Below are 25,297 nucleotides of genomic sequence, written 5' to 3'. Positions count from 1 at the left end.
TTAACCACCCCCCCCATCCCCTCTTCCTCTGCGCGGGTTGGCTCGCTACATCTCCACTCCACGCGAAAGATACATAACCGCATCAATTGGCTGGTAGGAGAAATAACGGGGACGCTGAATATTCATAGCTATCCAAACATTGGAAGAATTAATGGGCCTCCGGCTACTAATTTATTCCGGAATTAAAAAATACGACTTTTGGTGGCGTCGGAGCTGGCGCCTATGCACACGTGTGCGTGATCGAACGTCCGTGTGGAGAAGAGCGTGTGTGTGAGTGCGTGTGAGTGTGTATGCCTGTGTGTGTGTGTGTGTGTGTGTGTGGTATCTGGCAGCCCCGAGGCGAGGACGACGTCGCTGGGCGAGATCGCTTTTTTCCGGTATCTGCGTTTCAATCTATCGACATCCTCTCGCGTCGATATGATTGCGTCGAGGACGCCTGGCGGCAGTTTGATTCATAAGTACTTTGATTTATGTCAGATCGTCAGAAAAAAAGGAAAAGGGGAGGGGGGCAGGACGCGATCCTTGTTTTTGTATGTCGCTGTTGCCGGCGAGCGCAGATATTCGCTTGCGAGTCGAGCGGACGAGGAAGCGAGCTCCATCGGCGGCCGACGCTGCAGTAGGATGGGCACGCACTGGCAAATTCAAACGCCCACACCACTGACTCACTGACCTGACACTGTACACTATTCACACAGAGATACACAAACACACGTCAAAACAATTACGTAGAGTAGTAAAACTACCGTACGCTACCGTAGACGACCATAAGTAAACGTAGACTACGGTAGTTATCGTAGTACGTTTGGTCTGTTGATGTCGTACCCACGTTACCTGTACGTTGGGTGTGTTGCACACCTATCAGGCGTTACCTCATAACGATCGCTTTCTTTACGTGTGAGGTCAGTGTCGTATCAGATGTCCCCAAAAACAGGAAGTGCTGAATCGTCTACAAACTGAGTGACGATATATAAAGGGCCTGGTAATCTATGCAACATTTTTGTTCTGCATGGTTATACTGCTGTTCACGACTTAAGAATAAACAGTACTTATAGAAAAAATAAAATTGTCAATGTTCAGTTCAGACTTTGAAATGGACCTGAAACAAATAGATGTTGTAGTAAAATAAAAGAAAACAATACATATATGTCATACAGCGCTATAAAACGCAACTTCCTCAAAAACAAAGCAAAATAAATAAAGGCAAAACAAAAATATGTCAAACAAAGCTTCAATATTTCGTGGAAGTTACGTAAAATATGTTTTTGTTATTCGTAAACAACTTTCACATTTATCATTAAAATAAGGAAAATCTTGCCTTTGATTATGATAATGAACATTCTCTTGAGTACAAAATAAGCACAGGCACTGGACTCGGCGACTTGCAAACCTAAGGTGTGGTACAGGTACGTCGATGATACTTTCGTGGTGTAGAGCCATGGTGAAGAACAGATCGGTGACTTCCTAAGGCACTTGAACAGCCTCCATGCCAACATAACATTTACCATGGAAGTAGAAAAAGACAAGAAACTGCCATTTCTAGATGTGCTGGTCACAAGGGACGGCGAAAACCTGGGACACAGCGTGTATCGAAAACCGACACACACGGACCGATACCTGCACAAACTGTCAAACCACCACCCGAGCCAGAAAAGAGGCATGATTAGTACGCTCGTAACGAGAGCAGGACGAATATGTGAGCCGCAACACCTCAAACGAGAAATGCAACACCTGGAAACTGTTCTGAGGAGCAATGGGTACTCCACAAATTACATTAGAAGTGTAACAGAGCCAAACACTCGGCGAAGTAAGGAACCAGAAGAAGAAATGTCGGGTACGGCCTTTCTGCCATACATTCCCAGAGTGACGGACAGAATCGGCCGTATATTGCACAAACATGGCGTAAAGACGATTTTCAAACCGACAAGGAAGATCAAAGAGTGTCTTAGATCGGCGAAGGAGAAAAGAGACCCACTTGCAATGTCGGGAATATACCGTATACCATGCACATGCGGAAAAGTTTATGTCGGAATGACTGGACGATCCATTAACACCAGGATCAAAGAGCATAAGCGACATTGCAGGTTGGGGCAGGTGGAGAAATCGGCGTCGCAGAGCACGCACTGAATAAGACCGACCACGTAATAAAATTCGCCGACACGGAAGTTCTGGCTGTAGAGAAGCTTGTTTAGAGAAGCTGTAGAAATACAAAAACACGCGAACAGTTTCAACAAGAAAGAGGAAAGCCTTAAGGTAAACGGATCCTGGCTTCCCGTACTGCAGCGAACGACCGTCGCAGGTAGCAAGAGGAGAACCGCACCGGAAATGACCGCGGAGAAGCCCTCGGACGTTGGCGCGCCAGGTACATATAGTCTGCGGACGACACAGCTTACTGGTGTACATCACTCAGGACAACAACTATACAGAGAAAGACGGACGCATACCTAAAACGACTCGAAGACTGGATGGAAAAGTGGAGAATCAGACCAAACCCAGCAAAGACACAAACAGTACTCTTTCGACACAGAAACCTGATCAAAAAGAGACAGCAAAACGACAACGACATACAATTAACACTATGGAACACGCCACTCAGACTTGTCAACACGGCCAGGTACCTTGGCGTATTCCTAGACAAACACATGAACTGGATGACTCACCTGAACTACCTTCTCGACAAGACTATAAAACGCCAAAGACTGATACGACAAGTACAAGGACGCCTCCGTGGCTACAGTATGGAAACTGCCATACATACTTACAAAACTTTTATCAGACCTGTCCGCGAATACGCCAGCGCCCCGCTGGGAGGAATTCCGCACACGGTAGCAGACAGACTTTACAGTACAGAACGACGACTGCTCCGCAACCTTGCGAGACTCCCGGCAAGGACGCCCAGCAACGACGTATACGAAATAGTTAACGTGGAACCACTCCAGACACGACTGACAAAACTGCGCGCGAACTACGGACAACGAATACTAACGCAAAGACCTGACATGGAAAACCTAATTACAACAAGACCTTGTACTCAACGGCTCCCCAAACACAAGTATATCTGCCCAGCGCGTACGGTAGCACAAAACACATCACACCACTTCCCAGACTTAGCCCCAACTATGGAACCGCTGACAACCCATACCACTACCCCTCCCCACCTAGACGTCAGACAATAAAACACAGACAGACATATACCCTCTCTCCCTCCTTCTCTCCCTCTCTCTCTCTCTCTCTCTCTCTCTCTCTCTCTCTCTCTCCATCTCTCTCTCTCTCTCCCTCTCTCTCTCTCACTCTCTCTCTCTCACACACACACACAAACACACACACACACACACACACACACACACACACACAAACAACAAAACGACAACACTCGCACAATTAAACAAGCCGGCACACTCTTCAACTACTCAATTCTGTTCTGCCACTGAAAAATATGAAAATAGAAATTAGCCATAATTGTACAACAAAGCAAGTAACAATAGTAACATCATTATATGCTACTCACAGACTAACTTCAAAAACCTCTTCTCATATGCTCTCCTCCCCTCTGCTCCACAACCGAACACAAACGTAATTTAGGAAATATTACACACAAATCACACACAGAAACACTACACACTCCAACGTAATTAACCACGATTATATATCACCATATGTCAATGTTTACACCTACAAACCTCACCAAATGCCAATGCTTAAATCTTTATCTCTTACTGTCACACCCCCAAATCTCTCCCTTAACCTCTCCCCTTCCATATTCTATTATTATAAACATTGTTAATTCTAGTACTATATACATTGAGAAACTAAAATATAACCATGTAAATCATATCTTGTTGTTAAATTCTACTACTATATTCCTTGTTAAACCAAAATATAACCTTGTTAAATTTACTATAACCTTGTTAATTATATAAACTTGTTAATCATATATTGTAATACTAAATGTTAATTGTTAATGACCACATCAAAGTGCAAAAAATCTGTAAAGCACCTTTCTGCAAGCACTTTAAATTGTATCATATACAGGTATTACCACACAATATTGGTTAGGCAATACATACAATACATGAAAAAATTATTAATTGTTCTCCAACAAAGTTCGACTACAATAATTCCCTAGTTATCTCATGGGTATTTTGTGGCCACTGCATATACGAGCCCCACGTTGTTGGGCCAATTTAATTAAATTAAATGAATAAAAAAAATAGAACAGTTACCTTTTTTAATTTTTTTTTTTTTTTTTTTTTTTTTTTTTTTTTTTTTTTTTTTTTTTTGCTTCAGTCAGCAGGAACGAACTTTGTTGTAGAACCTCGTATTTACGTGTGGTAATAAAAATTCATTTAGACAGACTAAAGTACATTTAAAATTACGTGAAGTTAGTCAACCCTCTCATGCTGATAAATTCATTTTAACTGATTAAGAATATTTAGTTGAGGATTAAATATTTTACATAATTCGGCCTTGGCACACATTTTCTAAACGCAGTGGTTTTTTTTTTAATATTTACTGAATTCTTTCCCGGCGTTAGCTATGGAACACAAGACTGTCTCTATTAGCAGAAAATGGTTAAATATTGCCAAGCCGACGTTTAATTATCATTGATAAAACACACTTCACTATACATTTAAGTTATTTGAAAGAACCAACAAATTGTTAAATTTCAACGTTAACTATCCGCCTATGAGTGCACAAATGTGAAACTAGTAATAAATTCCGTCAGTCTCTGGATCGCTGTAAAAGAAAAACATTTTCTTAATTCACTGCTAATTTTTATCTGCTCCCGATTTACGGGTTTGGTTAATTTTTCTTAGCGGAACAATTTTTTAAATGTGCCGCCGCTGCAAATCGTTCGGTCGCGGCACAGCTCAGCAACACCGCTAAAAATGCTGAAAATTCTTTAAAGAAATATTATAGATGACATGGGCAAGCTAATTTACATTAGTAATACACACTTTTGATAAATTATAATGTATTTAGACCACAACAATAATTCAACTTACATTAGTTTGTAATTTCTCCTCTAATGGCGGCTAAATCTAGATACAGACAGATGAAGTCTACCCATTCATAAAACGCTACGTCACAGGTTCCTCTCTCTCTCAGCTCTCGAGGAAGAAGACAAAGAATGCACACTATGTATTCCTATTTATATCACTATCAACCGTTATTGTCTCTTTGCAATCTGCGGCTGTATTTTACATTTTTCTTATCGCAGATATTGACACATTTCGTAATTACATTATGAGTATAGAAATATTACAATCATAAATACATCGATAATATTACTACAGAAAATATTACAATAATAACGAATGTCCTTCACACAAAATTAAATAATATTTTTTGTTAAATAATTACAGTATATACAAATTGCTTCATAGCGGCGTATATAGTACAATTAAATTTTAATTTATTAATAGTGTGTGTGCGGCCAGGGAACGTTACAGGTGTTACAAAAAGGTACGGCCAAACTTTCAGGAAACATTCCTCACACACAAAGAAAGAAAATATGTTATGTGGACATGTGTCCGGAAACGCTTACTTTCCATGTTAGAGCTTATTTTATTACTTCTCTTTAAATCACATTAATCATGGAATTGAAACACACGGAAACAGAACGTACCAGCGTGACTTCAAACACTTTGTTATAGGAAATGTTCAAAATGTCCTCCGTTAGCGAGGATACATGCATCCACCCTCCGTCGCATGTAATCCCTGATACGCTCATGCAGCCCTGGAGAATTACGTATTGTACCACAGTCGCCCACAATACGAGCACGAAGAGTCTCTACATTTGGTACCGGGGTTGCGTAGACAAGAGCTTTCAAATGCCCCCATAAATGAAAGTCAAGAGGGTTGAGGTCAGGAGAGCGTGGAGGCCATGGAATTGGTCCGCCTCTACCAATCCATCGGTCACCGAATCTGTTGTTGAGAAGCGTACCAACACTTCGACTGAAACGTGCAGGAGTTCCATCGTGCATGAACCACATGTTCTGTCGTACTTGTAAAGGCACATGTTCTAGCAGCACAGGTAAAGTATCCCGTATGAAATCATGATAACGTGCTCCATTGAGCGTAGGTGGAAGAACATACTGACGAAACTAAAATGAGCTCTAACATGGAAATTAAGCGTTTCCGGACACATGTCCACATAACAGCTTTTCTTTATTTGTGTGTGAGGAATGTTTCCTGAAAGTTTGGCCGTACCTTTTTGTAACACCCTGTATGTATATATAATTTTATGTTTGTGCGTGTAAACTGTACTCGCATCAAGAGTAAGTTTTCCGATCAGCTACTTCTTATTAGTTATAAAACGCAATTTATATTATGCAAGGACATGAAATACAAAATAGGCTAGCACTGAATCATGTACGATTTTAATTATGTGAAAAATAAACAACCAGATGAACGAAAGATGTTAGAGAATTCGCCGGGTCCCCGTTTCCCTCTTACACATTCATATGTATTTCTTTCTCTACTGATTCTATCAGTAATACCGGTAATCCTATCGTTTACTATGCCATTTACGTAGTGTACCAAAACTACCGAACCGTAGTTTTGGTAGAGCGCAACTCTATAGTTAAGTCTTCTCGTTGTAATGGTAGCTTGGCGGTCGCAAGTATTTTTTTAATGTTATTTGACAAGGCAAGCTATAGGACCAACCACAGTAGCAGCCCCATAGTGTTTATATCCGGCAAAAGGAGAGATGTAGATGACTATACGAAACAGGTACACTTCGGTTGCGATGTTCAACTGTGACAGCTGCACCAGCATCACACTCAGCGAGCGCTTATCATCTGCATCAAACTGATCAACACTAAGTCGTAGCCCATCAAATAAATTATCTCAACCGAATGATAAACAAAATCTATTCTCTGTAGCGATGCAACAGGCCCATAAACCACTCACTAATATAATCCCCCTAAAAGACTTAGTGCACGCAGCTCCCCCAGTCCAGAGGCCAGAAAGCTACTACACTGACACTACGTTACCGTCCGCATGTAATCAACCTCTACCACCTATGAAAATGCATTCCCATCTCCTTCCTTCATTTCAGTCCTGGAACCCCAACCAAAAATCCTATGTTCCATAATGAAAAAATGACCTGCCTAATCCTCAGATATCCAACTTGATACCCCCTAAAGGTTATGTCACAATTGGCTTCTCGAATACTTTCAGTCCTTCTGTATGCAATTAATGTCTATCATAGCTGCTGAGCACCAAGGATCGTTGCTCCCATTCACTCCCACACACACCGCACGGTCTCAACCTGCTCATCTTCTGCTGACCCAAACAGCTTTGAACAAGGGACTGGACTGTCGTATTACACCACAAGAAGTTAATTTTGAAGTAAATACTACCTGAGGCTTTTAAATCTGCGAAATATTTTCTCTCCACAACAATTCCAGTGCGAAAAATCTTGTCTTCTTGTTAGAGTTCCCTTAAAATCTTGACTACCTCAGTACCAATGGCGCCCTCATTTACCATCCTAGACACTGTACTGAACCCTTCTTTCAAACTCCACCACAATCAAACCGTTGTCTGAATTGTCAAACATTTAACGATCTTCTTACTCATTATTATAAAAATCATCCCATTTGTCTTCGCTGAAAAGGCAATGGCATTCTGAAAATTCTCTTTCTCCCTCTAGTGGATACAAATTACTTACCCTGCTTTGTCTACCCTTACAACTGTAAGATAGAGCCTCCTACCCCCAAACTGGAACCAACCTTTGTCGTCCGTCCTATCGGCTGTACCGATGCCCCTGTCCATCCAAGAAGTCACACAGTGGTAGTCTCATCAGTGAGTTTGAAAGAGGGTGTATTATTGGTACGAGAGAATGTGATGCTTCCATCCGGGAAATTGCTGCTCGTATGAAAGAAAGTGCTTTCGCAGAGCAACGGGCGTGTGCAGAATGGTTCACGGAAGGCCGCAGAAGACAACGAGATGAGTCAGGTCGTACCACGAAGACCACCCCCCGAGAAAATCGACACCTCATCTGAAAGACGTTGCAGGACAGGTTTGCGTCTTCTTCGCTTTGGCGCAACAGTTGAACAGTTAACACTATAAAGGGTGGAAGTCCGTTGCCCTTTATTTTATGGGTTACGTGCGAGTTGCCCTCTTCTTCACCTACCTTTAACAAATTTGTAGAAACATTCTAGGCGGCAATGGTTTGTGGAACGACGTCACTGGAGACAGTAATGGCATCAGATATTATTTTCGGATGAATCCTGGTTATGTTTGTTTGAAAATGGTGGACGCATTTTGGTTTGTCACAGGTAGGGGAAGTGGCATCACACTGACTGCATTCGCAGAGGACATACAGCGCCAACTCAAGTCCTTATGGTGTGGGGTGCTATTGCGTACAGACACAAATCACAGTTGGAAAATGTCGAGGGCATTGTGACCAGTGTGACCTACGTGATTGACATCCCGCAACCTGCAACCACACCCTCTGTGCACAACACCCCAGACGCCATTTGTCAGCAAGACAATACACGACCACATGTTGCTGCACGAGCATGTGCCTCTCTGATGTCACAGGGTGTCAGTATTTTGCCCTGGCCTGCCAGATCACCTGACTTGTCGTCAACGGAAAATGTGTGGGATATAGTGAAACAACGAGTGCAGCGCTGTGAGCAAATGTTAACCACCACAGATGAATTTTGGAACCAGGTGAAAATGGATCATGGATGGCTATACCACAGAACACCATTCGCACCTTATACGGGTCGATGCATGGAACAAGTCACGAGTATCAGGGCCCAAGGCGGATCCTCTGCCTACTAGGCAGCAGGACACATACTGGACCGAGGTGGCTGAAATGCTAACCATTTCTGCAGAACATACTGATGTACATGTCCTGTGAATATGGAAGTCCTATCTCTAGTAGTTCCAGGTATTCTGTTTTCATCTGAACATTATTGTACATGTTCGTAAACTGTCCGTAACCGTCTTTATAATTTGCTGTCGCGCATAAAACTAAACTCGAAACGTAGTGTAACTCTTCCAGAATACATTGATGCCAGTTCCTTATTTGTACACTGAATAGTTTGCTTGTGTGAGCGAGATGAATGAAACATAAAATTACGCCTATGTTCAGTGCCGGGCTCGGCAGACGACACACACTGAGTTCTTAAGAACGAAGGAAGGTAGTGGGAAAGAACCCCCTCGTTAGAGAACATGCTTTGAAATTTTTATTCGTACAAAACTGAGATCTTTCTCAGAGAGTGTTCTTTTGGCATAAGAATCTTCTCCGGAGACTTTCATTCATACGACCCAGTATCTGAACGATCCAGTGCGGTCCAAAATGGGCAGAACGAGCAGGGGCTGAACCTCAGCGTCCAGTTATCTCACTTCAGTCCTCGGAATTTTCTGTGGTTGATCATCTCAAAAGTGGATAGTATACAACTCCCGTTGATACGAAGGAAGGAAGATTGGGGCTCAGTGTCTCGTCAACATCGAGGCCATTAGAGAAGGAGCACAAGCTCGGATAGTGCTAAGGATACGGAAAGAAACCGGCCGTGCCCTTTCAAAGGAACCACTTCGGCAATTGCGTTGAACGATTGAAGGAAATCACGGAAAACCTAAATCTGGATGGCCGGACGCGCTTTTTAATCGTTTTTCTGTTGATGTGGTTCAAGACCTGGAGCAGCGACATGTACAGTATTCCTAAGATTTAAAAGATGATCAGGGGGTGTTTGAAAGAATGCAAAGACGAGTGCAGCAGTGTACTTCAATGCGTGCAGGACCCGTCGAACGCCACGTTTAACAGGTACGAGTGAAAATTCATTCGTAAAACATAACGTCGTGAAGTTCGATGCGCGTCAGAACACCAGAGTTACGCGCTCTCGGTCATGGCTAGCACTTGGATGGGTCACCGTTCGAGTCAGCTGAGCGCTGCTGGCAAGCGGGGTGCACTCAGCTCTTGTGAGGCCAATTGAGGAGTGGAAAGTGGCCGGTCCGATCACTACGACAACGGCCGGGAGAGTGGTGTGCTGACCACATGCACCTCCATACCCGCATCCATTGATGCCTGTCGGATGAGGATGACACGGCGGTCAGTCGGTACCGTTGGGCCTTCCGAGGCCTGTTCGGAGAGTTAGATGGAGATTTAATTATATTTGAAATACATTTATGCTAACTACGACAGTACATCATATTGAAGTCAGTGGCGGCTCGTAACCACACATTGGCTTCTGCCTCGCAAACGGCTCGTTTGCCGACTCATGTTTCATGGGACGTTTTTATTTCTTTTATCGTATATTTTCACCCGTGTCGATTTTGGCTATTAACTGATGCAAGCGCCGGCCGGAGTGGCCGAGCTGTTCTAGGCGCTTCAGTCCGGAGCCACGCGACCGCTACGGTCGCAGGTTCGAATCCTGCCTCGGGCATGGATGTGTGTGATGTCCTTAGGTTAGTTAGGTTTAGGTAGTTCTAAGTTCTAGGGGACTGATGACCTCCGCAGTTAAGTCCCATAGTGCTCAGAGCCATTTGAACCATTTTTGAACTGATGCAAGCATTATACAGAACCGATACCGATATTTGTTGAAGTAGCAACCACTGACGCTCAGGTATGCTATTGTGATTCTGAAGCTTATTTAACATCGACATCCGTTATATCAGTGTCCCAATGGCAGCGTAAAGTACAGGTATCCATAATTAAAGTTCCAATTTCAAAATGCTATAGGAAGAGAACCACTGATCGGAATGATGTCAAATTCGAACATCATGTTATGGTCGCAGGAGGAAACGTTATGGAACACAAAAAGGTAAAAGAAAAAATACCAATAGATGGCGCTGTGAGCGTCAGTGTATGCACACCAACAGATGCGCGGCACACGGCTGATCCTCATTTTGCTTCCAACAGCACGTTGCTGGTAAAGCTCGTTTACAAGGATGGTGACTGTGCCTCAGTAGCCCTGCAGAAGTTCTGGTCCCAAGGGGAATCAAAAAAGGCATTCGTTCGATATCTGCTAAGGATCTGGAGAAACTGATTACAAAATTCGAAAAGACAGGCTCTTTTGAAATGCAATGTGGCACAGGAAGAAAACCAGTTGATCCAGCGTCTGTCGAACCTGAGGCCACAGCATTGCAGGAAGGGTCGAGTGGTGCTGTGGAAACATGCAGTGCACAGGTAATTGCCCGAACGTTGGACAAACCTGAGAGCACGGTGCATTAAATCCTGCGAAAAAAATCACCCGTGTTCAGGAGCTGCCTCCTGCTCACCTGCCAAATGTTCGCTCTGGAATTTCATGCTCGCATGGAAGTGGGCAATGAAAGGCCATGGCAAATTCTGTGGAGAGGCGAAGCTCATTTCCATCTCCAAGGACATGTCAATACGCAGAATCACTTTATATGGCCAACGGAAAACCTGCACGCTCATGAAAATGTACCATTTCATTCTGTAAAGGTTACTGTGTGGTGCAGGTTCACGGCATCATTTATCGTAGGGCCGTATTTTTTCAATGAGTCCTGCGGGCCCTGTTAACCGTACCGGCACTGATAAACGCTATAAGAGTCTTTTGTGCACCAACGTCATTCCAACCCCTCAACAGCATGGGTGTGTGGGTGCAGTCACTTTTATGCAAGAAGCTTCTCCTCCACACATTGCACAGCCAGTGAAGCGGCTGCTGCAGAGGCATTTCGGAAATGCTAGAATTGTCAGCCGTCATTTCCGTACATCCTGTCCGCCCACATCACCTAACCTTAATCAGTGTGACGCAGGGCTTTGCGGCTATGTGAGAGGTGAACTGAAGGCACGCACTGCGCAACGCATTCTGAACGTGATCCCAGAGACACTCCGATCTGTTGTGGAACATACTGTTTCTCAGTTTCAACCAGTGGGAGAAAACTTTGGACAATGTATTGAGAATGTCTTGCGCCAGCCTCATGACGATTAGACACTGTATGTATTTGTGAGCGGCAGCAATGGACTAACACTCGCAGCGAGACATTTCGTTACCCAGCATTAGTCTCATCTTACTCAGAAACGTTCGCGGGTGAAAGTGTGTATCCAAGGAACACAAATGGGTGCTTTATGGACAATCAAAAGCAGCATCGAGGTAGGTCGCTAGGGATATTATCTGAAGCGACAATACACATTTTCTCGCATCCGAGAATTTTTAGTATTAAATCATGAGTTTACTGCTTAATTAATCGGAAGTTTTAGGTAGTTAACTGGCGGGTTCTAGTCTTTGACACGTCCTATAGAAATGTAAAGGGGTCCGAGAGTGTACGTGAAAGCATTACTCTCAGCATTGGTGTGTATGGCATTTTTAACTTCAATGATCACTTACAAGACTGCATCGCCGTACGATTTCGAGTGTAAGTTCATTAAGATGCAAGACTAGAGCTATAACATAATTTTAGCTTATGTCATTACTGGTTCACTGTCTTTCCGTAAGAAGAATATTGATGTAAACTGAGTGGTTACTGACCATCTGATTACCAGAAATAGTTAAGTGGATCCAGTGTAACATTAATTTTCTATAAAATTTTATAGGAAACCAGTTAGATAGATCTAAAATTTATCAACATCTAAGTCTCCATCTGTACTCCTCAAAGGTGTGTGGCGGAGTATACATAGCGTGCCACTGTCACTTCCCGCCCTTCATTTCTCATATGCGGACGGTCAGTGGAAAGACTCCTAATGCTAGAATTTCTCAGATGTTAGCTCCCTGATCATTATGTGTAACGTATTTTAGTAGCGACGACATGTTCCTTGACTCGTTTCCGAGCCTCGATTCTCATACTTTTGTTAGTGAGATTCTGCGCGATGCATATCGCCTTTCTTGTGAAGTCTCCTACTTAATTCTGTTGTGCATCTCTCTGCCACTCTCACACCGACCAAACAAATTCGTGAAAAGTCTCTTCCGCTAATCCAACTCGGTAATGGTCGCAAAAAACAATCTCAAGAACTGATCGAACGAATAGTTTGTAAACGACCTCTTTCCTGCCTAAATTACTCCTACTTAGTGCTTCCAATAAATTTGAGTCTAGCATTTCTGTCTCTACACCTAGATTTATGTGGTCGATTGACCTTACATCATTAAATATATTTGCACCCGTGGTATAGGGGAATGATATGTGATAACGACTGAAAAATTCCCTACCTGACAACGTTTACAAATGACACACCTTGCCGAGGATCCTCTCTGCCCCAGATGCGCCGCTGTCGACACCGACATGCACCGTTTCATTTGTGGTACGGCTACCGACTGCTGGCTCCTCACACGGCGCATGTTGGCTTTGTTGCTGCGACGGACGCCTCAGTCCATAAAGCCCGCCGAACTGATCCATCCCGACGTCACTTACTTCCCTGCTACTCGTCATAACGCCACGGTTGGGTTAAGAGTATGGCATTGTCATACTTTTTTAATGAGAGCGTTGCAGGGTTGTTAAATTACTGGCATTATTTAACGAGTAACTATAAGATTTTCGGCGCAAAGCGTCGTATGGTACGCTCTTTGCGAATTACTTGGGGTCGTCGTTTACGCGCTCTCCAGACCATTGGGGTGAACCGGGTGTGAGAATAGACTGAGATATCGTACATGATGGACTGATGGGAGACATCAACGGTAATTATAGGGCGCTTAACCCTCGCTGAATGAGAAGACGACCAGGACATCGTGCCGTCTGGCTGCTGTGCATACCCGCGAGAAAAAAAGAAAAAGAATTACCAATAAAAAGTAAGAACAAAATGAACAACAAATAAAATATAATACAGTACTGTACGCCTTCCTTTATCCTTTTATTTTTTAAATAAAACGTTCAGAGGCATATTCGTGGTCGGAGCCTGAAATGATGGCGCACGACCGTCCTAGTTAGCTTTAGAGTGAAAGTGGCGGTGGCACCAGCTTTGTTTTTGTTTTAAGGGTAGTTAGGATTTTGAGGGTAGTATGAGTTATAGGGGCCAACGCCTGAAGTGGAAGTGGTCTAAACACTAAAAAAAAAATTTTTTTTTTAATTTTAAAAAATCTGTTAGCATCGTTGATACATAATGAAAAGATTTTCGGTCCCGGGTTCGAATCCCGCCGCTGCTTAAATTTTGGTTAATAATCAGCATAGGCGGCCGAAGGCTTCCGGCATAAAAAGTCACACCCATCCTCTGCCAACAGCCTGTCAAAGAGAACGGAGGAGCGAACAGAGGTTCAGGGCACTCTCTTGTACTAGGGGTGGGAAACTGTCCCTAAAGGCGGAAGAATCAGCAATGATCAACGGCATGAGGATGGAGAAGTCGACGGAAACCACTACTTAGACATGTAACATGTATCCTCAGGACATGTGGCCTGTAATTGAAGAAGTGTCATGATGATCTCTCCATTGGCAAAATATCCCGGAATAGTCCCCCATTCGGATCTCTGGGAGGGGACTGCAAAGGGGGAGGAGAAAAAGATTGAATAATCAACGGAAGGATAACATTCTACGAGTCGGAGCTTGGAATGTCAGAAACTTTAAAGTGTTAGGGAAACTAGAAAATCTGAAAGAGGAAATTCAGAGGATCAAATCAGATATAGTAGGGGTCAGTGAAGTGAAGTGGAAAGAAGACAAGGATTCCTGGTCAGATGAGTATAGGGTGATATCAACAGCAGCAGAAAATGGTCTAACGGGAGTAGGATTCGTTATGAATAGGAAGGTAGGGCAGAGAGTGTGTTACTGTGAACAGTTCAGTGATAGGGTTGTTCTTATCAGAATCGACAGAAACCAACACCGACAATGATAGTTCAGGTATACATGCCGTCGTCGCAAGTTGATAGATTAAGTGTATAAGGATATTGAAAGGGCAATACAGTCTATAGAAGGACATGAAAATCTAAAAGGCATGCGAGAGTAGAATGCAGTTGTAGCGGAAGGGACAAGGAATGAGAGATGTGAAACACTAATTGAGTTCTGTAGGAAGTTTCAGCTAGTAATAGCGAATACTCTGTTCAATAATTACAAGAGGAGGAGGTATACTCGGAAAAGGCTGCGTGATACGGGAAGATTTCAGTTGCATTACATCATGGTCCGGCAGAGGTTTCGAATCAGATACTGGATTGTAAGGCGTACCCACGAGCAGACATACTTCACAATATAGTAGTGATGAAGAGTGGGCTGAAGTTTAAGAAATTAGTCGAGAAGAATCAAATCGCAAAGAAGTGGAGTACAGAAGTACTAAGGAATGACGAGATAAGGTTGAGTTCTCTAAGGTCATAGATACAGCAATAAGGAATAGCTCAGTAGGCAGTACAGTTGAGAAGGAATGGACATCTCTAAAAACAGCCATCACAGAATCTGGGAAGGGAAACGTATGTACAAAGAAAGTAACTGCGAAGAAACCATGGGTAACAGAAGAAATACTTCAATTGATCGATGAAAGGAGGAAGTACAAAAATGTTTCGGCAAACAAGGAATAGAGAAATACAAGTCGCTGAGGAATGAAATAAATAAGAAGTGCAGGCAAGCTAACAGGAAATGGCTGCAGAAAAAATGTGAAGATACCGAAAAAGAAATAATTGTCGGAAGGACAGACGCAGCATACAGGAAAGTCAAAACAACCTTCGTGACATTAAAAGCAAGGGTGATAACATTAAGAGTGCCGCGCCCGGGTTCCCTGGTTCGATTCCCGGCGGGGTCAGGGATTTTCTCTGCCTCGTGATGACTGGGTGTTGTGTGATGTCCTTATGTTAGTTAGGTGTAAGTAGTTCTAAGTTCTAGGGGACTGATGACCATAGATGTTACGACCCATAGTGCTCAGAGCCATTTGAGCCATTAAGAGTGCAACGGGAATTCCACTGTTAAATGCAGAGGAGAGAGCGGGTAGGTGGATAGAATACATTGAAAGCCTCTACGAGGGGTAAGATTTGTCTGACGTGATAGAAGAAGAAACAGGAGTCGATTTAGAAGAGATATGGGAGCCAGTATTAGAATCAGAATCTAAGAGATCTTTGGAGGACTTAAGATCAAATAAGGCAGAAGGGAGAGATAACATTCCATCAGAATTTCTAAAATCATTGGGGGAAGTGACAACAAATCGACTTTTCACGTTGGTGTGTAGAATGTATGAGTCTGGCGACGTACCATCTGACTTTCGGAAAAGCATCATCCACACAATTCGGAAGACGGCAAGAGCTGACAAGTGCGAGAATTATCGCACAACCATCCTAACAGCTCATGGATCCAAGTTGCTTACAAGAATAGTATACAGAAGAATGGAAAAGAAAACTGAGGATGAACTAGATGATGTTCAGTTTGGCTTCAGAAAAGGTAAAGGCACGAGAGAGGCAATTCTGACGTTGCAGTTAATAATGGAAGCAAGACTAAAGAAAAATCAAGACATGTTCATAGGATTTTTCGACCTGGAAAAAGCGTTCGACAATGTTAAATGGTGCAAGAGGTCACCACAGGAGAGGAAGTTGTGGCGGGCTGCATAAAACCAGTCGGAAGACCGATACAAAAAAAAAAATGTTCTCCAATGTTCTGACTGAGTACACTAACCACCGCTCAGCCAGCTTCCCAATCGGACAGAATTGACAGTTTGTAAATGCGAAAGTGAATACGAGTAGATTGTCTAGGAATGTGCCAATAATTTCAACGATGGCCATTATTGTATTCAGTAGCCAGTCAGTTTTAAACTTGAAGCTTGTACGCCTATGCCCTCGCTTTCCGAACTCTCGTGTCCGGCATCGGAAGTCGGATATGTAAATACGGTATTATGACATGTTGTTAGCACCTATTAAATACGAATTTTACGCTGTTGTACTTAAAAATATTTAAGTTTTTTAGTACGCCACACATAAATTTGCTGTATTTGTAATATGATCTTTTGCATACAGCATCTGAGAATGGCCCGTAAGGCCGATAATGGACAGTTGAACGAAACGTGACTTTGCATTAATTAAATAACAAACTTACAGTTCTAGTTCCCCGCATGAAAACAATGATCTTGATGGGTATTTATCTCTCGGGTTTTATACAGATGTCCAAGTAATTGGCTTTCGATGTTAGGGAGCTGCATCAAGATGCTCCACATCCATTTTACGGCTTTCTTTAGAACCAATTGAGGTTATAACTTTTTATAGATTTTTGAGTAGTTATTTTGAAGAATATATTTCTATTAATGTACAGTGACGGGAAAAATCACAACACCAAGGAGTTGTCCGATATAAACGTAAGTTGGTGGGTTTCTTTCTACATCTGAAAGATGATGACTATTCAAATTTGTGTCCAGTGACATGTCTTGCAATAACTGCAGCAGCATAATATCTTACGAAGTTGAGATACTTGAGAGTGTTAAGATTCTCATCAATAAAACAGGGGCCAATGCTGCGGGTCTTGAAAAGCACGCACGAAACTTTGATAGGCCAAGAGTGTTGTTTTTAACCACTCAGCGTGATTTTCAACTGACGATTAGTGCATATTGCGAAGGTTGATATGCCCATGAGGTGTAATTAAAATTTAGCATAGATAGGATGCATTGCTTTGCACTGTTCGAAATAACATTCGGAGAACTGTAACCAGTTTTGCAGGTCATTGCCATGAAGCTGTAGATGCAGCGAAAAGTGAAGAGGGTGAAATGCGATGGAACATAGTGTTCACAGAACACTCATTTAGCTGGTCGCTCTCCTACTTCGAGTTACGTCTTAGTGACATCTTTCTTTCAACAGTTGCTCTTCTTTTTCCTTGATGTGTTTTATTTTCCACATTTCCAGTTTTTTATAATATGTGCAAAGACAGATCGTGAGTGCTAATCATGAGCAAAAACGAGACAGTGAAAATGCGAATAAAGTAGAACACACACAAGATTTAATATTTTGGAGGGGAAGAAGATCAAGAAACTGAAAAATTTACCATGTCTTGGTAGTGCTGTGATAACTGATGGAAGTGTACACCATGAGGGTCTGGCCCCAAGCATCCAAATCCTTTAACATACTACGAAGATTTCTCTGGGATAAGGATTTTCTCTCAATAGCTATACAAACTATTTTCAAAGCTTCCAATCTGCTCATAATGTCCTATACTCTGGAGAGCTGAGTCGTAATCAGATGTCAACTAGGAGCTTGTGAAATGAACTCCTTAGGTCTGCTCTACAGTACACAAGGAGAGACGATATCGGAAACGAAGACATCAAGAGAGAGCTTCAAGAGGCGAACAAAAGATCGCTTTTATTGGCAGCACACTCAGAAGGTGCAACGAATCGACTAAAGAGACTGCCTGCACTAAGCTTTCTCGTTCTCTTCTGGAACATTACTTTTCAATAGGTGTTCCTTACCAGACAGGATTCATCTACATCTACATGGATACTCTGAATCTCGCACTTAAGTGCCTGCCTGAGAGTTTATCCAACCACCTTCGCAATAATAATGTATTATTCTTATCTCGAACACAGTATCTTTCCGTACGGCCCTGATTTCTCTTATTTTATTATGATGATCGTTTCTCTCTATAGAGCTCAGCATCAACAAAGTATTTTCGGATTCTGAGCAGGAAGTTGGTGATTGAAATTTCGTGAGAAGATTTCCGCCGCATCGAAAAACGCCTGATGTCTACCACAAATCCTGTATCATGTCAGTGACACTCTCTCGCCTATTTCACGATAGTACAAAACGCGCTGCTCTTCTTTGAACTTTCTCGACGTATTCCGTTGATTATGTCTAGTAAGGATCCCACACCACGCAGCATTACTTCACAAAAGGGCGGGCAAGCGTAGTGTAGGTAGTCTCTTTAGTAGAACTGTTAAATTTTCTAAGGGTTCTGCCAATGAAACGCAGTCTTTGGTTTGCCTTCCCCCACAACATTTTCTACGTGATCTTTCCAACATAAGTTGTTCGTAATTGTAATTCCCACGCATTTAGTTGAATTTACGTCCTTTAGGTTTGACTGATTTACCGTGTAACAGAAGTTTAACGGATTTCTTTTAGCACTCATGTGGATGAGGTCACACTTTTCATTATTAGGGTCAACTGCTAATTTTCGCACCATACAGGTCTCTTTTCTAAATCGTTTTGCAGTTTGTTTTGATCTTCTGATGACTTTACTAGACGATAAACGGCAGCGCCGTCTGCAAACAATCTAACTCGGTTGCTCAGATTGTCTCCTATATCGTTTATGTAGGTAAGGAACAGTAGAGGACCTACATCACGACGGCCAGTGTGGCCGAGCGGTTCTAGGCGCTTCAGTGTGGAACCGCGCAACAGCTACGGTCGCAGGTTCGAATCCTGCCTCGGGCATGGATGTGTGTGATGTCCTTAGGTTAGTTAGGTGTAAGTAGTTCTAACTTCTAGGGGACTGATGACCTCAGATGTTAAGTCCCGTAGTGCTCAGAGCCATTTGAACCATTTGAACCTACATCACTACGTTGGGGAACGCCAGAAACCATTTATGTTTTACTCAATGACTTCCCGTCAATTACTAGGAACTGTGACCTCTCTGACAGGACATCACGAATCCAGTCACATAACTAAGACGATATTCCTTAAGCACGCAATTTCACTACAAGCCGCTTGCGTGGTATAGTGTCAAAAATCTTCTGGAAATCTGTAAATAAGGAATCAATGTGAAATCCCTTGTCAACAGCACTCATTGACGGAAGACATCGAAAAAATTTCTATTTAGAGTGTCACGGACACGATAAACGAGTTGGGAGGACAGTCACTAAGACATCAGCGTTTTTCGTCGCGGGTAGACCTTTACACGAAATTGCAATTACCAGCTTTCTCATTCGAATCCAACATATGTTGTTGTCTCCCAGCTACATCAGGGAAAAATGAGCATAGTAATAAAATAATAGAAATCAGAGCTCGTACAGAAACATTTAGGTATTAATTTTTCCCACGTTCTGTTCTAGATTGTGAAGTCGTCCTCTCGCTGGACGTGAAAAAATTGAAAACATACGTGGACGAGGAGTTGGTGACGTCACAGCGTGAAATTCCACGTTCTACTACATCGCTCAGTATATAATGAACAATCCGGCGTCGATTTACGTCGCAAGCAGAAAAGATGAGCTTCCATATTTCATGTCTTTAAACTCCCTATTTGGTGGGTTTTCTTTCTCATAGAGTACGTGGTACAGATAGAAGTTGTTTCAAGGCATCAGTAAATTGACGATAAACTTGAAAATTACATAGCGTTAGGTAACGGCTTCGTGTAGTTGATGATTTTAGTGTTATAACTTGCGTGCTACGAAAGTACACCGTTTCAGTGCTACTGCATAATCTATCAAAAGCGCGTCTTTCTGGAACAATTTGAAGATTCAACATCAAGGAATGATATTTGTAGAGACAATCTTTAGACACTGAATAACATATACGGGGAGCTGGCAGTAGTGTTGAAATTGGTAGTGTCGTATTGTATTTGCTGCACTCCCTGTTGCAAACGAATGGAACGTTTTCCAGTGATCAGAAATCTTAACGTGACGGCCAGTCTAAGCCAGAACGTAAAGGTAAGTTACATGCTGGATGCTTTTGCTGTTATAAAGCTTTCTGTAAAATACATATGTCTAGTTCTGGGTTTATGGGCTGGGACAAAATTAGGTTCAAATGGCTCTGAGCACAACATCTGAGGTCATCAGTCCTCTAGAACTTAGAACTACTTAAATCTAACTAATCTAAGGACATCAAACACATCCATGCCCGAGGCAGGATTCAAACCTGAGACCGTAGTGGTCGCGCGGTTGCAGACTGAAGCGCCTAGAACTGCTCGGCCACAGGCTGGGACATGTTTGTATCTAACCGCTAAATTTCTTTTTCAGTTACGGTAAGCAAGCAGGAAAAAATATCTTGAAGCGAATCTCGATCTTGAAATCTATGTGATGAAGACGTTCAAGGTGACGGTAGTCAATGCAGCATCGAGGATATGGATATTTTGCATGCGCAAACTGGCATTAGACCCTATACCTGAACGATATTGAATTTAAAACCTAAAATGGGTTGAAAATGCAACTGTGTTAAACAACAACTTCTACTAGTGTGTATCCCAGATCGTTGTACAGCATTATGTAACGTTCTTCTACCAGCAGTTTGCCATGCAAGCCATCGAAGAGTCCAAAACCTTCTTCGAGATTTTCTCCGCTCTTCGTTGACAATTTCTAAGAGAGTTAACATAGCAGTCTTACGCAAGTGTAATTTCGTAAGGAAACTGTGTACTTTGCGAGTGACGCAACGGTAGAGAAATAGTTTGAAAGTCGTCCTATGAACACACTGCCAAACACTTAAGTGTGAATTGGAGAGGAATCATTTAGATGTAGATGTTGAAAAGCAAGGGGAGACACGGGATGCTGTGGTGTGGAAAGAAATGTATCAAGACAGAAACAGATGGATGCAAACCGTCCGGAAACATCTTGCTCGGGTCGCTGAAAGACTTCCTGATACTCATGATGATAATGCTGAAGACGATGACGTGTCTCCTGTGAGCTAAATGCTATGTTGGATAGGCTATAGTACTACAGCAATGGCTATGTTATTTGGCTGCACCTGCGATAACGCTCCCACAAGTAAAGACGTCAGAGAAGCAGGGGCTCCTCGTTAACAGCTGTTCCCGCGGCGGAGTACGCGATTAAAGGCGAGAGCCCCCCCGCTGGCGACGCCTGGGGGGGGGGGGGAGGGGGGGGGGAGGGGATAGCAGACGCCTCGCTGGGCGCCAGGGCGCGCGGCGCTCCGTCTCGCCGCAGATCGATAGAGAGGAGGGGCCTGTGACGTCACGGACGCCGCCGCTGCCGCCGGCGCCGCCATATTGCTGCCACGCGCCACCGACGATATAGGTTGCCGATAGCGGCGCTCAAGATGGAAGAATGGCTCTCGGAGCGCGGCTCTGCCAAAAATTTAGTTCGAGCACCGCCGGGCGGTTGGAGGGGCGGGAGAATCCGGCGAAACTGTCTTGCTGCCGCGTCTTCCATCTTCAGTCCCCGAATAGGTTAATACGGTATTTCGCCACTACACGCTCCGTGGGACCACGTTCCACTGGGAATCACAGGCTGTGCGTAATAGACACAGAGCTGTAAGACACGTTATCAGCAAAGGAATGAGACGAAATAAGGCATGTTAGAGCTCAACGTCTTTTCGAAATAGGGATAACTGATTCTTCATAGACTTCGCATTCTCTGCAGATCACCTCGCTTAGAATATTTTTTATTGTACCTCATAACTGAGTTTCTTCTCGATACGTGCACGGATGAGCAAGGGAAGGTCGATTTCTTATATGCTTCCTTTTTCAAATGTTACTAATTTTAGAAATAATTCAAAAGCCAAGAACGCTTAAACACTGTTTACTGGATGACCGGTTTCAACACACTAAAGGTGCCATCATCGGATCTGAGTGTAGCTTAACATGTGTAAATGAATTGGATATAACGATACATGAGTCAGACCAGCTGATATAAAATGACTGTCGCAGAAATAAAAATTGAAAAACAAATGTTCTCATGGCCATTCTGTTCCATCAGATATATAGAAGCGAAGTGAGGGATGTTCGCACATTAATAAATCCTGCATTTAGTAATGTGAACGTAAGATTCACTTCCGCAGTTTTAAATAATTATCATTTCAGAAAGAAGGAACGTAGACTATTTGTTCTTGTAATTTAGCACCTGTCACGAAATTTCGTCAGCCGGTTTACTGAAACTGTCAAAGATCATTACTCTTTAAAAATGGGTTGAAATCAGTCTTTTTAAAAACAATTAAATTCGAAGAGAATGAGTTACGTCACTTCGTAACAAGCAGCTGTCTGATCTCGGAGGTCAAGGAAATCCGAGCTACAATACGTGCATCCACTTATGAAAACTAATCTTGTAGTAAACGCTGGAGACTTACAAAATGAGAAACTGACTAAATTTCGCATAACCCTTTACTCTAGGTTTACTGATCCTGCTGATAAAAATGATACAGTGGAAAACGAATTCACGTTAATTGAAAAGTCATATTCGTCTTAAATTCAAAGACCCAATTATTTTTGTAGTGAATCTGTTAAACTCGTTTCCCTGATTTGAAATATTGGCAGTGGGCATCCGGAAAGAGAACTCAGACGCCGTGCGACGACGACACATAAACAACAGTAACAACATTTAGCTACGTAACTTCCACTACCTCTTACACAATTACACCAGTTGTGAAAATTCTTATTGTAGTGTGCGAAGATGGTCTGTAGACCACGGTGGCATAAATTAGATACCTGAATGATAGTGACAGTATCTTTCATGATTGTCATCGATAAACCGTGTAGTAAGGAGTAATTTCACGAAAACAAAACTTTGAAAATCTCAAACTGATATGTGGTGGTTATAAAAAGGTCGAAGACATTTTTTCTACAAAAAAAACTGCTAGCAATTAGAATGACTAAAGGAAAAAATTACCATAGGGACGAAAAAATCATGACCTATATTTTCTTACTATAATCGCTACACTACAAACTCACGGCATAAATAATGTCACTGCATTAAATCGTACGGTTTCATTATTGTTTAAAACAATTTTGATATGTCGTTTCTTTTTCAGTACCGTGTGCACAGTTTCTCCCATTATAGCTTGATTCTCAATTTGGCCTAATTGTTTTAATTTTTTTCTGTACCCTGGCAGTTTGGGAGATATAAGCTAACGTGACGAAATTCGTGGCATAACGATACGCACACGTACAGACGGCGATAGTATCGCATACACAAGGTACAAAAGGGCAGTGCATTGGTGGAGTTGTCATTTGCACTCAGATTAGACACTGAAAACATTACCGATGTGATTATGGCCGCATGACAAGGAATTAACAGACTCTGGACGGGGAATGACAGCTGGAGATTGCCGCAAGGAATACACCATTTCGGTAATCGTTAGGGAATTCAGTATTCTTAGATCATATTGTCAAGAGTGAGCCGAGCATACCATATTTCAGGCATTATCTCTACCCACGGAAACGCAGTGGCCGACGGCCTTAACCCCAAGCGCCGAGAGCACAGTCGTTTCTGTAGAGTTGTCAGTGCTTACAGATAAGTAACACTACGTGAAATGCGCGCAGAAATCAATGTGGGACGTACGACAAACTAATCCGTTAGGGCAGTGCGGCTAAATTTGGCGTTGATGGGGTATGGAACTAGATGGTCGACGTGAATGGCCTTGCGAACGGAACGACATCGCATGTAGCGCCTCTTCTGGGCTCGTGACCACATCGTTTGGAACCTAGACGACTGGAAGACAGTGGCCTGGTCAGACGAGTCCCGATTTCATTTGGTAAGAGCTGATGGTAGGGCTCGAGTGTGGCTCAGACACCACGAAATCTTGTGCCGCAGTGGTCAATAAGGCACTGTGGAAGCTTGTGGTGGCGCCGGAATGGTGTGAATTGTGCTCCAACTGAACCGACCGATCATTGACTGGAAATGATTATGTTCGGCTATTTGGAGACCATTCGCAGCGAAACAACGATGGAACTTTTAGGATGACAGTGCCTCATGATACCGGACCACAACTATTCGCGATTGGTTTGAAGAACGAGTGAATGATTTGGCCATCCGGATCGCCCTATGTGAATCCTATCGATCATTTGTGTTACGTGATCGAGAAGTCAGCTTTTACACAAAATTCTACACTTGCAACATTTTCGCAATTATTGGCGGCTCAGAATGCAAAATTGTTAAGGCTTTCGTGGCCACTTGTTGACAAACTGCCAATTGGCTTCCGTCTCGGGTTCTTCGGCCGACGTTCATCTAATGATTTTACTGACGTTTCGCCAGCACGAGTGGCTGGCATTGTCAAAGCTTCACCCTCCATTGCCATTGGTGAACTGGAGCCGAGCTCGCGGCCGCAGACTATATGTACCTGGCGCGCCAACGTCCGAGGGCTTCTCCGCTGTCATTTCCGGTGCGGTTCTCCTCTTGCTGCCTGCGACGGTCGTTCACTGCAGTACGGGAGAAGCCAGGATCCGTTTACCTTAAGGCTTTCCTCTTTTTTGTTGAAGATATTCGTATGTTTTTGTATTTCTACAGCTTCTCTGAACAAGCGAGTGTGATAGTGCTTCTCTACAGCCAGAACTTGCGTGTCGGCGAATTTTATTACGTGGTCGGCCTCACTCAGTGCGTGCTCTGCCACAGCCGATTTCTCCACCTGCCCCAACCTGCAATGTCGCTTATGCTCTTTGATCCTGGTGTTGATTGATCGTCCAGTCATTCCGACATAAACGTTTCCGCGTGTGCATGGTATACGGTATATTCCCGACATTGCAAGTGGGTCCCTTTTCTCCTTTGCCGAGCTAAGACACTCTTTGATCTTCCTTGTCGGTTTGAAAATCGTCTTTACGCCATGTTTGCGCAATAGACGGACGATTCTGTCCGTCACTG

This window comes from Schistocerca piceifrons, chromosome 1 (assembly GCF_021461385.2).
Source record: "Schistocerca piceifrons isolate TAMUIC-IGC-003096 chromosome 1, iqSchPice1.1, whole genome shotgun sequence".
Classification (NCBI taxonomy): Eukaryota; Metazoa; Arthropoda; class Insecta; order Orthoptera; family Acrididae; genus Schistocerca; species Schistocerca piceifrons.
This window is presented reverse-complemented; position numbering follows the sequence as displayed.